The 15,763-nt window shown below is 44.5% G+C and overlaps 1 protein-coding gene across 6 annotated transcripts in view; it reads right to left on the reverse strand.

Moving 5' to 3' along the window:
- LOC129858682 (neuroligin-3-like) overlaps window positions 1-15,763 on the reverse strand; it is a gene marked incomplete at its 3' end in the record, with an annotated part of 492,031 nt that overhangs the window by 331,760 nt on the left and 144,508 nt on the right. For 4 of the 6 annotated variants that reach the window (XM_055927985.1, XM_055927989.1, XM_055927988.1 and 1 more), the window contains 1 exon segment: window positions 442-511. 6 annotated transcript variants of the gene reach the window in all.

Raw genomic sequence — 15,763 nt, forward strand, 5'->3', positions numbered from 1 at the left:
AGAGACTCTCCTCTCACCACCTACCATGAATACAGTCTCATCTCTTCACAGAGACTCTCCTCTCACCACCTACCATTAATACAGTCTCGTCTCTTCACAGAGACTCTCCTCTCACCACCTACCATGAATACAGTCTCATCTATTCACAGAGACTCTCCTCTCACCACCTACCATGAATACAGTCTCATCTCTTCACAGAGACTCTCCTCTCACCACCTACCATGAATACAGTCTCATCTCTTCACGGAGAGTATGACACCATAAATGAAGCAGCCACACACACACACACACACACACACACACACACACACACACACACACACACACACACACACACACACACACACACACACACACACACACACACACACACACACACACACACACACACGTCACTGCAGACACACACATCTGTTGATTAAGATAATATGGATGTCTTACCAGTCAGAGTATCCACATGTACGCAGCACGTTGTTGCACTGTACTAAACGTCGAGCATCAACAGCTGAGTCTGAAATAAGGACACAGAGAGGACATGAAATAAGGACAGAGAGAGGACATGAAATAAGGACACAGAGAGGACATAAAATAAGGACACAGAGAGGACATGAAATAAGGACACAGAGGACACGGCTTGTGTTCATAGAGAATCTAGGAGTAACACTCGCTTACAGGACAACCTGTCGTTCATCAGGCTTTCAGTGTTAACAGTGATGCAGTGGTGCTCCCCGTCCTGTTCTGCTCTCCTCTGAGCTCTCCCTCACCCTCCCTCACGCTCCCTCACGCTCCCCGCCCTGTTCTGCTCTCCCTCACGCTCCCCACCCTCTTCTGCTCTCCTCTGAGTTCTCCCTCACGCTCCCTCACGCTCCCCCACGCTCCCCGCCCTGTTCTGCTCTCCCTCACGCTCCCTCACGCTCCCCCACGCTCCCCGCCCTGTTCTGCCCTCCCTCACGCTCCCTCACGCTCGCCGCCCTGTTCTGCTCTCCCTCACTCTCCCTCACGCTCCCTCACGCTCCCCGCCCTGTTCTGCCCTCCCTCACGCTCCCCCACGCTCCCCGCCCTGTTCTGCTCTCCCTCACGCTCCCTCACGCTCCCCCACGCTCCCCGCCCTGTTCTGCCCTCCTCTGAGTTCTCCCTCACCCTCCCTCACCCTCCCTCACGCTCCCTCACGCTCCCCGCCCTGTTCTGCTCTCCCTCACTCTCCCTCACGCTCCCTCACTCTCCCTCACTCTCTCTCACTCTCCCTCACTCTCCCTCACTCTCCCTCACGCTCCCTCACGCTCCCCCACGCTCCCCGCCCTGTTCTGCCCTCCTCTGAGTTCTCCCTCACCCTCCCTCACGCTCCCTCACGCTCCCCGCCCTGTTCTGCTCTCCCTCACGCTCCCTCACGCTCCCCCACGCTCCCCGCCCTGTTCTGCCCTCCTCTGAGTTCTCCCTCACCCTCCCTCACGCTCCCTCACGCTCCCCGCCCTGTTCTGCTCTCCCTCACTCTCCCTCACTCTCCCTCACTCTCCCTCACTCTCCCTCACTCTCCCTCACGCTCCCTCACGCTCCCCGCCCTGTTCTGCTCTCCTCTGAGCTCTCCCTCACCCTCCCTCACTCTCCCTCAACCTCCCTCACGCTCTCCGCCCTGTTCTGCTCTCCTCTGAGCTCTCCCTCACCCTCCCTCACTCTCCCTCACTCTCCCTCACGCTCCCCGCCCTGTTCTGCTCTCCCTCACGCTCCCTCACTCTCCCTCACGCTCCCTCACTCTCCCTCACGCTCCGTCACGCTCCCCGCCCTGTTCTGCTCTCCTCTGAGCTCTCCCTCACCCTCCCTCACGCTCCCCACCCTCTTCTGCTCTCCTCTGAGCTCTCCCTCACGCTCCCTCACGCTCCCCGCCCTCTTCTGCTCTCCTCTGAGCTCTCCCTCAAGCTCCCTCACGCTCCCCACCCTCTTCTGCTCTCCTCTGAGTTATCCCTCAAGCTCCCTCACGCTCCCCGCCCTCTTCTGCTCTCCTCTGAGCTCTCCCTCACCCTCCCTCACGCTCCCCACCCTCTTCTGCTCTCCTCTGAGCTCTCCCTCACGCTCCCTCACGCTCCCCACCCTCTTCTGCTCTCCTCTGAGCTCAGCTCTCCCTCACGCTACAGACAGAAGATGCCATGTCGCTGGTACCGACTTCAGACGAGTCGCGTGGGGCTTGTAGAGCAAAACGGAGAGCACCGTAGTGTTAGTGAGAGTCTCATCTTTCCATAGACTGGAAGCTTGTAGCCCAAACCATTCAGAAGCTACAGACATTTTCTTGAGAAGACCGATTTTCGGGATGTCTCATGGTCTGACAAACACCGCTCTGTCTCTGCCACCTTTCACCACAGATACGGAAGGGCGACAGGTGGATGTGGTGGATTGATCCAATAACTATTCGCAATCACAGCTCACTCTGTGGATTTGCTTAGTTTTGGTACTCAAACCTGTGCCACCTCAGCTTACACCGAGGTACACGTGGTCTGAAGAGGAATTCCTCAGGAGGGGGTTTTATTCGTCTCAGTAGAAAAGGTGGTTCTATGACACCTGATGTCTGTGCTCACAGGGCCAATGATTTAGTTAAACTTTAAAGGGAATACAATTCTCTCACATTAAAGGTTTAACATCACTTTACATAATTTCACAAATAGTTTCATCTTTACTCATTCATTTGATACAATAATTAGATGCAAACCTCAGAACGGAGGCTCCTGTATAAACAGAGTTATGGTAATGTCCCTGTATTGTCGTTCATGAGGTGACAAACATGAAACAAAACGGACCGGGTCGTAGCTGGCTACTCCACCGAACATTTACACATTCTCCAAAACATGGATATTGTTCAGTTCTCAAATTCTGTGATGTAGAAGAAGTTCCTTTGTTCTACTGTGCAACTCCCTCTCCATACGGCATGGCCAGGGGGAGAGAGTCTCCGCCAGGGATTTACCACCTGAGATAACAGAACCTGGGTGTAAGAGAGAGTGCGAGAGAGGGAGAAGCCACGATCTATACCCAGAAAGGGCCACGTCATGACAACACCCTACCTCTCTCCTCCCCCTGTTAAACACCCTACCTCTCTCCTTTTTCCATCCTCACCCCTTCTCCTCTTGCCCCCATCCTCACCTCCATTCTCCTTACCCTGTTAAACGCCCTCCTCATCCTTCTCACCCCCTGAAACAATCCTCTCTCCACATTTCCCTCCTCCCCCAACTCACTCACTCACTCCCTTCTTTCCCCCTTCCTCACCCACTTTTCCTCACCCCATGCATCACTATTCCTAAATGACCTACCGACTACCGACTACCGTCCACCGACTACCGACCACCGACTACCGACTACCGACTACCGACTACCGACTACCGACTACCGACCACCGACCACCGACCACCGACTACCGACTACCGACTACCGACTACCGACTACCGACCACCGACTACCGACTACTGACTACTGACTACTGACTACTGACTACTGACCACTGACCACTGACTACTGACTACTGACTACTAACCACTGACTACTGACCACTGACTACAGACTACTGACTACTGACCACTGACTACTGACCACTGACTACTAACCACTGACTACTGACCACTGACCACTGACTACTGCCCACTGACTACTAACCACTGACTACTGACCACTGACCAGTAACCACTGACCACTGACTACTAACCACTGCCTACTAACCACTGACCACTGACCACTGACTACTAACCACTGACTACTAACTACTGACCACTGACTACTAACCACTAACCACTGACTACTAACCACTAACCACTGACTACTAACCACTGACTACTGACTACTGACCACTGACTACTAACCACTGACTACTGACCACTGACTACTAACCACTGACTACTAACCACTGACTACTAACCACTGACTACTGACTACTAACCACTGACCACTGACTACTAACTACTGACCACTGACCACTAACCACTGACTACTAACCACTGACTACTAACCACTGACTACTAACCACTGACTACTAACCACTGACTACTAACCACTGACTACTAACCACTGACTACTAACCACTGACCACTAACCACTGACTACTGACTACTAACTACTGACTACTAACTACTAACCACTGACTACTGACTACTAACCACTAACTACTGACTACTAACCACTGACTACTGACTACTAACCACTAACTACTGACTACTAACCACTGACTACTAACCACTGACTACTAACCAGTGACTACTAACCACTGACCACTGACTACAAACCACTGACTACTAACCACTGACTACTGACTACTAACCACTGACTACTAACCACTGACTACTAACCACTGACTACTAACCCGCTGACTACTAACCACTGACTACTAACCACTGACTAATAACCACTGACCACTGACTACTAACCACTGACTACTGACTACTAACCACTAACTACTGACTACTAACCACTGACTACTAACCACTGACTACTAACCAGTGACTACTAACCACTGACCACTGACTACAAACCACTGACTACTAACCACTGACTACTGACTACTAACCACTGACTACTAACCACTGACTACTAACCACTGACTACTAACCCGCTGACTACTAACCACTGACTACTAACCACTGACTAATAACCACTGACCACTGACTACTAACCACTGACTACTGACTACTAACCACTGACTACTAACTACTGACCACTGACTACTAACCACAGACAACTAACCATGGACTACTAACCACTGACTACTAACCACTGACTAATAACTAGTGTGAGAGAGGGAGAAGCCACGATCTATACCCAGAAAGGGCCACGTCATGACAACACCCTACCTCTCTCCTCCCCCTGTTAAACACCCTACCTCTCTCCTTTTTCCATCCTCACCCCTTCTCCTCTTGCCCCCATCCTCACCTCCATTCTCCTTACCCTGTTAAACGCCCTCCTCATCCTTCTCACCCCCTGAAACAATCCTCTCTCCACATTTCCCTCCTCCCCCAACTCACTCACTCACTCCCTTCTTTCCCCCTTCCTCACCCACTTTTCCTCACCCCATGCATCACTATTCCTAAATGACCTACTGACTACCGAATACCGTCCACCGACTACCGACCACCGACCACCGACCACCGACTACCGACTACCGACTACCGACCACCGACCACCGACCACCGACTACCGACTACCGACTACCGACCACCGACTACCGACTACCGACCACTGACTACTGACTACTGACTACTGACTACTGACTACTGACTACTGACCACTGACCACTGACTACTGACTACTGACTACTAACCACCGACTACTGACCACTGACTACAGACTACTGACTACTGACCACTGACTACTGACCACTGACTACTAACCACTGACTACTGACCACTGACCACTGACTACTGCCCACTGACTACTAACCACTGACTACTGACCACTGACCAGTAACCACTGACCACTGACTACTAACCACTGCCTACTAACCACTGACCACTGACCACTGACTACTAACCACTGACTACTAACTACTGACCACTGACTACTAACCACTAACCACTGACTACTAACCACTAACCACTGACTACTAACCACTGACTACTGACTACTGACCACTGACTACTAACCACTGACTACTGACCACTGACTACTAACCACTGACTACTAACCACTGACTACTAACCACTGACTACTGACTACTAACCACTGACCACTGACTACTAACTACTGACCACTGACCACTAACCACTGACTACTAACCACTGACTACTAACCACTGACTACTAACCACTGACTACTAACCACTGACTACTAACCACTGACTACTAACCACTGACTACTAACCACTGACCACTAACCACTGACTACTGACTACTAACTACTGACTACTAACTACTAACCACTGACTACTGACTACTAACCACTAACTACTGACTACTAACCACTGACTACTGACTACTAACCACTAACTACTGACTACTAACCACTGACTACTAACCACTGACTACTAACCAGTGACTACTAACCACTGACCACTGACTACAAACCACTGACTACTAACCACTGACTACTGACTACTAACCACTGACTACTAACCACTGACTACTAACCACTGACTACTAACCCGCTGACTACTAACCACTGACTACTAACCACTGACTAATAACCACTGACCACTGACTACTAACCACTGACTACTGACTACTAACCACTAACTACTGACTACTAACCACTGACTACTAACCACTGACTACTAACCAGTGACTACTAACCACTGACCACTGACTACAAACCACTGACTACTAACCACTGACTACTGACTACTAACCACTGACTACTAACCACTGACTACTAACCACTGACTACTAACCCGCTGACTACTAACCACTGACTACTAACCACTGACTAATAACCACTGACCACTGACTACTAACCACTGACTACTGACTACTAACCACTGACTACTAACTACTGACCACTGACTACTAACCACAGACAACTAACCATGGACTACTAACCACTGACTACTAACCACTGACTAATAACTACTAACCACTGACAACTGACTACTAACCACTGACTACTAACCACTGACTACTAACCACTGACTACTGACTACTAACCACTGACTACTAACCACTGACTACTAACCACTGACTACTGACTACTAACCACTGACCACTGACTACTAACCACTAACTACTGACAACTGACTACTGACCACTGACTACAAACCAGTAACCACTGACTACTGACCACTGACTAATAACTACTAACCACTGACAACTAACCACTGACTACAAACCACTGACTACTAACCACTGACTACTGACTACTAACCACTAACCACTGACTACTAACCACTGACTACTAACCACTGACCACTAACCACTGACTACTAACCACTGACTACTAACCACTGACTACTAACCACTGACCACTAACCACTGACTACTAACCACTGACTACTGACCACTGACCACTAACCACTGACTACTAACCACTGACCACTGACCACTGACTACTAACCACTGACTACTGACTACTAACCACAAACTACTAACCACTGACCACTGACCACTGACTACTAACCACTGACTACTAACCACCAACCACTGACTACTGACTACTGACTACTAACCACTGACTACTAACCACTGACTACTAACCACTGACTACTGACTACTAACCACTGACTACTAACCACTGACCACTGACTACTGACCACTGACTACTGACTACTGACTACTAACCACTGACTACTAACCACTGACTACTAACCACTAACCACTGACTACTAACCACTGACTACTGACTACTGACCACTGACCACTGACTACTGACTACTAACCACTGACTACTAACCACTGACCACTGACTACTGACCACTGACCACTGACTACTGACTACTAACCACTGACTACTAACCACTGACTACTAACCACCAACCACTGACCACTGACTACTGACTACTAACCACTGACTACTAACCACTGACTACTAACCACTGACTACTGACTACTGACTACTAACCACCAACCACTGACCACTGACTACTGACTACTGACTACTAACCACTGACTACTGACTACTGACTACTAACCACTGACTACTGACTACTAACCACTGACTACTAACCACTGACTACTGACTACTAACCACTGACCACTAACCACTGACCACTGACTACTGACCACTGACTACTGACTACTAACCAGTGACTACTAACCACTGACTACTGACTACTAACCACTGACTACTGACTACTAACCACTGACTACTAACCACTGACCACTGACTACTGACCACTGACTACAAACCACTGACTACTAACCACTGACCACTGACTACTAACCACTCACTACTAACTACTGACTACTGACCACTGACTACTAACCACTGACTACTAACCACTGACTACTAACCACTGACTACTGACTACTAACCACTGACTACTGACTACTAACCACTGACTACTAACCACTGACCACTGACTACTGACCACTGACTACTGACTACTGACCACTGACTACAAACCACTGACTACTAACCACTAACCACTGACTACTAACCACTAACCACTGACTACTAACCACTAACCACTGACTACTGACCACTGACCACTAACCACTGACTACTAACCACTGACTACTGACCACTGACCACTGACTACTGACTACTAACCACTGACTACTGACTACTAACCACTGACTACTGACTACTAACCACTGACTACTGACTACTAACCACTGACTACTGACTACTAACCACTGACTACTGACTACTAACCACTGACTACTAACCACTGACCACTGACTACTAACTACTGACCACTGACTACTAACCACTGACTACTAACTACTGACCACTGACTACTAACCACTGACTACTAACCACTAACCACTGACCACTGACTACTGACTACTAACCACTGACTACTAACCACTGACTACTGACCACTGACTACTAACCACTGACTACTAACCACTGACTACTAACCACTGACTACTAACCACTGACTACTAACCACTGACTACTGACTACTGACCACTGACTACTAACCACTGACTACTAACCACTGACTACTAACCACTGACTATTGACCACTGACTACTGACTACTAACCACTGACTACTAACCACTGACTACTGACTACTAACTACTGACCACTGACTACTGACCACTGACCACTGACTACTGACCACTGACTACTAACCACTGACTACTGACCACTGACTACTAACCACTGACTACTGACTACTAAGCACTGACTACTAACCACTGACCACTAACCACTAACCACTAACCACTGACTACTGACTACTGACCACTGACTACTGACCACTGACTACTAACCACTGACTACTAACCACTGACTACTGACCACTGACTACTAACCACTGACTACTGACTACTAACCACTGACTACTAACCACTGACCACTAACCACTAACCACTAACCACTGACTACTGACCACTGACTACTAACCACTGACTACTAACCACTGACTACTAACCACTGACTACTAACCACTGACTACTAACCATTACTTTTTTTTCTTTTTGAACAGGCACATGTCCAGACACACTTTACTGCACTGGAGTACCCGTTGTTCTGTTCTGCTCTCCTCCTAGTACAACAGGCACATCTCTGCAACGCAGTAAAAGACCCGAGCACAGAGCCAAATGTACTCTTCTCCTCCCACTCCCTACATCCCCTAGAGAGAGAGGTGTTTGAGAGAGAGAGGGAGAGGTGTTTGAGAGAGGGAGAGGTGTTTGAGAGAGAGAGAGAGCGAGAGAGAGAGGGGTGTTTGAGAGAGAGAGAGAGAGAGAGAGGTGTTTGAGAGAGAGAGGGAGAGGTGTTTGAGAGAGAGAGAGGTGTATGAGAGAGAGAGAGAGAGAGAGAGAGAGAGAGAGAGAGAGAGAGAGAGAGAGAGAGAGGTGTTTGAGAAAGAGAGAGCTAGAGAGAGAGAGAGAGAGAGAGAGAGAGAGAGAGAGAGGGGCAGAGGTGTTTGAGAGAGAGAGAGAGCGAGAGAGAGAGGGGCAGAGGTGTTTGAGAGAGAGAGAGGGACAGAGGTGTTTGAGAGAGAGAGAGAGAGAGAGAGAGAGAGAGAGAGAGAGAGAGAGAGAGAGAGAGAGAGAGATATGATGGAGAGGGAGACCTGAGGAGAGGAGCTGGGTCTTTCAAGCTACTGTAAATGATAACCTTCGACTAGAGAGTGAATGGAGTCTGCTACATGGGAGGAATAATGGACTGGTTGGTTTGAGAGTAACCTAAATGCACTGCTATTACCTTCTCCTCTTCAACAAAGGGCTAATGTAGAATGGAATGTAATCCAACGAGAGATCAATCTGACCCGAGTAGACGTAAGTATGGCTTACATATGCTACAATTACAGGTGGGCCAAGCGTATAGACGCATAATGGCAAGAGACTATACAAGGCCCACAGAGACCCTAAAGGGACAAACTGTTATAGTACCTCTGATGTTCACATTCAAATGAAACAGAGCAAACTATGGAAACTTAGAGGCTATTCTCATTGACAAACACTGACAAACAATTTAAATATGTACATAAACTTTTCAATTTACATGACATCGTTGCTTTACCTTTTGGTGTCTGACAATGTGACATTCTTGCTCTGGAACTAAAAATGTACCGTAAAAATCAGTGTTCCAGTAGCCACTAGCTAGTGAGCCTGCAAACTGAACTATTTAACAATGTGAGTAAATTGTCCTCTGAAACATACTAGGTATCCCGTTTGTTATACCGTCAGACCATTTCTGTACCATACCGGTGTATACGGTATTACCGAAAGCGCACACAAGGGGCACTACTTCAGAAAACCATTAAGGCAACAGGGATCTTGATCCAGGAGGGGGTTGAACGTCTCCACTGTAACCAAGAAGCTTGATCTTGACATTGAGCCACTTAGCTAGCAAGTTAGCAAACCAAATGCATAGCTGGAGACCTGGGCTGGATATCATTTATTTAACACATCTTTGATGTCTTACAGTTATTTAACTTAGTTATAAGCAGTGGCGTAGCACGTGCACCCTCCCACGCACCCCTCCCCCCAAAAACGGCATTGAAAATCAGACCGTTGGTATTTCGAAACACCCCTGTATATGGTATAAACGGTATATCGCCCAAGCCTACTAGCTACACTCCTGAATAAGGCAACCAAACCATATTACATTCCTGAATAATGCAACCAAACCATATTACATTCCTGAATAATGCAACCAAACCATATTACATTCCTGAATAATACAACCAAACCATATTACATTCCTGAATAATGCAACCAAACCATATTACATTCCTGAATAATGTAACCAAACCATATTACAGTCATGAATAATGCAACCAAACCATATTACATTCCTGAATAATGCAACCAAACCATATTACATTCCTGAATAATGCAACCAAACCATATTACATTCCTGAATAATGCAACCAAACCATATTACAGTCCTGAATAATGCAACCAAACCATATTACATTCCTGAATAATGCAACCAAACCATATTACATTCCTGAATAATGCAACCAAACCATATTACATTCCTGAATAATGCAACCAAACCATATTACAGTCCTGAATAATGCAACCAAACCATATTACATTCCTGAATAATGCAACCAAACCATATTACATTCCTGAATAATGTAACCAAACCATATTACATTCCTGAATAATGCAACCAAACCATATTACATTCCTGAATAATGCAACCAAACCATATTACAGTCCTGAATAATGTAACCAAACCATATTACATTCCTGAATAATGCAACCAAACCATATTACATTCCTGAATAATGCAACCAACCCATATTACATTCCTGAATAATGCAACCAAACCATATTACATTCCTGAATAATGCAACCAAACCATATTACATTCCTGAATAATGTAACCAAACCATATTATATTCCTGAATTATGCAACCAAACCATATTACATTCCTGAATAATACAACCAAACCATATTACATTCCTGAATAATACAACCAAACCATATTACATTCCTGAATAATGTAACCAAACCATATTACATTCCTGAATAATACAACCAAACCATATTACATTCCTGAATAATGTAACCAAACCATATTACATTCCTGAATAATACAAAAATTCAAAAGCATTTACAAGCAATTAAAGGGTTACATTTTTTCGGACATACACGAATTAGCTAAATGTAGCTTGCAAGACAATAACACAGCTAGCTAGCTAGCCAGATAATAACTTTAACATATCAGGCATGAATGTATACCCCTCCCCATAAGATGGTAAAATTTGAGATTCAGCGTACACGTTACAACAAACACTACCTCAGCGTACACGTTACAACAAACAGGGCTTAATTTTATCAATATCGTGGTAGTCATTATATTAGGTAAACACAAAATTGCAACTGAAAACACTGATAATTCCCTGGTGTTGATTAGCATCTTGCTGCATGCTTCTTGCATGGACGACGGTGGCTCACAGCAGCCAAAGGTAGGGGGGGTGGGTGCTGTTGTGCTTTGTTTTCTTAAAGACACTGCGACAATTACAGCATGTAACAGCCTGTTAATGCAATTTCAGGTAAACACTCAATAAAGAAAGTCTGAAATATCATGACAATGTGTACACATTTCAGCTGTTTCAAAAACATTCCTCTGCAATCAGTTTTTACTGTATGCATGTTGGGCTCAACGAGACCATTCTGTTTACACTGCCCCACGTAGAGGTGGCAACTGTCGCGTGCGGCCTCCGGAGGTGTCACGCCCTGACCTTAGAGATCCTTATTATTCTCTGTGTTTGGTTAGGTCAGGGTGTGACTCGGGTGGGAAATTCTAAGTCTTCTGTTTCTTTGTTTTTTGTCTCTGATTGGGGATCATACTTAGGCAGCCCCTTTTCCCACCATTAGGTTGTGGGATCTTGTTTTCTGTTTAGTGTCTTAGGCTTACAGAACTGTGAGCTTTCGTTTTCGTTTTCGCTTTTGTTATTTTGTTTGAGTGTTTTTTGAATAAACGAATCATGGACACTTTCCACGCTGGGCTTTGGTCTACTCTTCCTACCACCAACGAGAGCCGTTACAGGAGGTAGTGTTCAAGACGTGAGAATAAGGCAAATTGACGTTACAGTAGCGTCTCTCGAGAATCGATTCCTCTTGTGATCTATCAAAATTCTCATCAATGAGAGTGGCCCCATTATCAAGCATGATGTCTCTCTGTATCACCATCCATATCGTCCAATTCTATCCATTCTGAAACAGATACATACCATTCTATCCATTCTGTAACAGATCCATACCATTCTATCCATTCTATAACAGATCCATACCATTCTATCCATTCTGTAACAGATCCATACCATTCTATCCATTCTGTAACAGATCCATACCATTCTATCCATTCTGTAACAGATCCATACCATTCTATCCATTCTGAAACAGATACATACCATTCTATCCATTCTGAAACAGATCCATACCATTCTATCCATTCTGTAACAGATCCATACCATTCTATCCATTCTGAAACAGATACATACCATTCTATCCATTCTGTAACAGATCCATACCATTCTATCCATTCTGTAACAGATACATACCATTCTATCCATTCTGAAACAGACACATAGCATTCTATCCATTCTGTAACAGATCCATACCATTCTATCCATTCTATAACAGATCCATACCATTCTATCCATTCTGTAACAGATCTATACCATTCTATCCATTCTGAAACAGACACATACCATTCTATCCATTCTGTAACAGATCCATACCATTCTATCCATTCTGTAACAGATCCATACCGTTCTATCCATTCTGAAACAGGTCCATACCATTCATACCCATTCTGTAACAGATCCATACCATTCTATCCATTCTGTAACAGATCCACACCATTCTATCCATTCTAAACAGATACATACCATTCTATCCATTCTGTAACAGATCCATACCATTCTATCCATTCATAACAGATCCATACCATTCTATCCATTATGTAACAGATCTTTACCATTCTATCCATTCTGTAACAGATCCATACCATTCTATCCATTCATAACAGATCCATACCATTCTATCCATTATGTAACAGATCTTTACCATTCTATCCATTCTGTAACAGATCCATACCATTCTATCCATTCATAACAGATCCAAACCATTCTATCCATTATGTAACAGATCTTTACCATTCTATCCATTCTGTAACAGGTCCATACCATTCTTTCCATTCTGAAACAGATCCATACCATTCTATCCATTCTGTAACAGATCCATACCATTCTATCCATTCTAAACAGATCCATACCATTCTATCCATTCTGTAACAGATCCATACCATTCTACCCATTCTGTAACAGATCCATACCATTCTATCCATTCTGTAACAGATCCATACCATTCTATCCATTCTAAACAGATCCATACCATTTTATCCATTCTGTAACAGATCCATACCATTCTATCCATTCTGTAACAGATCCATACCATTCTATCCATTCTGTAACAGATCCATACCATTCTATCCATTCTGTAACAGATCCATACCATTCTATCCATTCTGTAACAGATACATATCATTCTATAACAGATACATACCATTCTATCCATTCTGTAACAGATCCATACCATTCTATCCATTCATAACAGATCCATACCATTCTATCCATTCTGTAACAGATCCATATCATTCTATCCATTCTGAAACAGATCCATACCATTCTATCCATTCTGTAACAGATACATACCATTCTATCCATTCTGAAACAGATCCATACCATTCTATCCATTCTGAAACAGATACATACCATTCTATCCATTCTGAAACAGATACATACCATTCTATCCATTCTGAAACAGATCCATACCATTCTATCCATTCTGAAACAGATCCATACCATTCTATCCATTCTGAAACAGATCCATACCATTCTATCCATTCTGTAACAGATACATACCATTCTATCCATTCTGAAACAGATCCATACCATTCTATCCATTCTGAAACAGATACATACCATTCTATCCATTCTGTAACAGATCCATACCATTCTATCCATTCTGAAACAGATACATAACATTCTATCCATTCTGTAACAGATCCATACCATTCTATCCATTCTGAAACAGATCCATACCATTCTATCCATTCTGAAACAGATCCATACCATTCTATCCATTCTGAAACAGATCCATACCATTCTATCCATTCTGTAACAGATCCATACCATTCTATCCATTCTGTAACAGATCCATACCATTCTATCCATTCTATAACAGATACATACCATTCTATCCATTCTGTAACAGATACATAACATTCTATCCATTCTGTAACAGATCCATACCATTCTATCCATTCTATAACAGATACATACCATTCTATCCATTCTGAAACAGATCCATACCATTCTATCCATTCTGAAACAGATCCATACCATTCTATCCATTCTAAACAGATCCACACCATTCTATCCATTCTAAACAGATACATACCATTCTATCCATTCTGTAACAGATCCATACCATTCATACCCATTCTGTAACAGATCCATACCATTCTATCCATTCCGTAACAGATCCACACCATTCTATCCATTCTAAACAGATACATACCATTCTATCCATTCTGTAACAGATCCATACCATTCTATCCATTCTGTAACAGATCCACACCATTCTATCCATTCTAAACAGATACATACCATTCTATTCATTCTGTAACAGATCCATACCATTCTATCCATTCTGTAACAGATCCATACCATTCTATCCATTCTGTAACAGATCCACACCATTCTATCCATTCTAAACAGATACATACCATTCTATCCATTCTGTAACAGATCCATACCATTCTATCCATTCTGTAACAGATCCATACCATTCTATCCATTCTGTAACAGATCCATACCATTCTATCCATTCTGTAACAGATCAACACCATTCTATTCATTCTAAACAGCTACATACCATTCTATCCATTCTGTAACAGATCCATACCATTCTATCCATTCTGAAACAGATCCATACCATTCTATCCATTCTGTAACAGATCCATACCATTCTATCCATTCTATAACAGATCCAGACCATTCTATCCATTCTGAAACAGATCCATACCATTCTATCCATTCTGTAACAGATACATACCATTCGATCCATTCTGTAACATATCCATACCATTCTATCCATTCTAAACAGATCTATACCATTCTATCCATTCTGTAACAGATCCATACCATTCTATCCATTCTAAAC

This window comes from Salvelinus fontinalis, chromosome 6 (assembly GCF_029448725.1).
Source record: "Salvelinus fontinalis isolate EN_2023a chromosome 6, ASM2944872v1, whole genome shotgun sequence".
Taxonomy (NCBI): Eukaryota; Metazoa; Chordata; class Actinopteri; order Salmoniformes; family Salmonidae; genus Salvelinus; species Salvelinus fontinalis.